The sequence below is a fragment of the Acanthisitta chloris genome, unplaced genomic scaffold (genome assembly GCF_000695815.1).
Source record: "Acanthisitta chloris isolate BGI_N310 unplaced genomic scaffold, ASM69581v1 scaffold13784, whole genome shotgun sequence".
In the NCBI taxonomy this organism is placed as follows: domain Eukaryota; kingdom Metazoa; phylum Chordata; class Aves; order Passeriformes; family Acanthisittidae; genus Acanthisitta; species Acanthisitta chloris.
Genome location: NW_008667698.1, coordinates 55,311 through 56,701, shown reverse-complemented (window position 1 = coordinate 56,701; position 1,391 = coordinate 55,311).

Genomic DNA, 1,391 nt, shown 5'->3' with positions numbered 1-1,391 from the left:
CCCTACCTATGGTCACCAGTATGTACAGCTGTGAGAACAGAGTTTGATCCATTCATCTAGTATCCACAGCTGTCTGGGGCATCCCTGTGTGAGCAGGAGGGGTTGCAGAAGGGTGTCTGAGACTATGGGTGGGTGCCCAGCAGTAGCACTGGGGGCCCTGCAAGTGGGCTGGGAAGCCAGGCAGGGCTGCTGCAGAGGCTGCAGCTGCAAATACTCCCTGCATGCTGCACCCAGTTTTCTTCTCTTGTGCTATTAAAAGTGGATGACCACAGGAACAGATTTTTGAGAAGAAACTGCTGACTGACACAGGAAACAAGTCAAAATCTTTATCCACTCTGGTTCTCTTTCTGTAATATATCACCTCTGCACTGTCATCTGGAGAGGTCTCTGAGGCAGCCAAGACACTTGCTTTGTGCAGACAGAGCAATTTTTTAATGAAGGTGATCATCTTTCAGCTTGCCCTGGGACAACTAGACCACATAGGTCAAGATAAACTTGAGCTTTTTCTTTATTAAGGGAATATAATTCCTCTGGCTTTTTTGATGGCCCCCATTCTTACTTTGCTAGCAAGAATCTTCACAATGAAAGGAAATGGAAAAAGCAGTCATGTCACAATGACCAAGGCAGATTTCTGTAGTTTATCAAGACTACTGAGAGGCAAAAGGAATCTGTTCTCTGCTCTCAAGACCTTCTCATTTAGTAACCTTTAGAATAATTTGTTTGTTTCCTTTAGGAGTTGCTGAATCACTTCTCCCCGGACTTGACTCATTCAAGGTCCTGTGTGTGGGTTGGGGCAATCCTAAGCACAAATACAGGTTGGGTGGAGGAGCAGCCCTAAGGAGAAGGACTTGAGGGTGTTGAGCTGGCAATGTGTGCTCACAGCCCAGAAAGGGAACTATAGCTTGGGCTTCATCAAAACGAGCATAGCCGGCAGGTCGAGGGAAGTGATTCTACCCCTCTGCTGCACTCTGGTGAGACCCCACCTGGAATACCAAGTCCAGCTCTGGGGTTCTCAGCACAGGAAAGGTGTGGACCTGCTGGAGAAAGTCCAGAGGAGGCCACAGAGGTGATCAGAGGGCTGGAGCACCTCTCCTATGACGACAACCTGAGGGATTTGGGGATGTTCTTCCTGGAGAAGAGAAAGCTCTGGGGAGACCTTAGAGCACCTAAGTGGCCTACAAGAGAGCTGCAGAGGGCTTGTTACAAGGGCATGGAGTGGTAGGACAAGGGAGAATGGCTTTAAACTGAAAGCAGGCCAATTTAGATTAGATATAAGAAAAGTTTTTTACAATGAGGTTGGTGATACACTGGAGCAGGTTGCCCAGAGAAATGGTGGATGTCCCATCCCTGGCAGTGTTCAAGGCCAGCTTGCAGTGGGCCTTAAGCAGCCT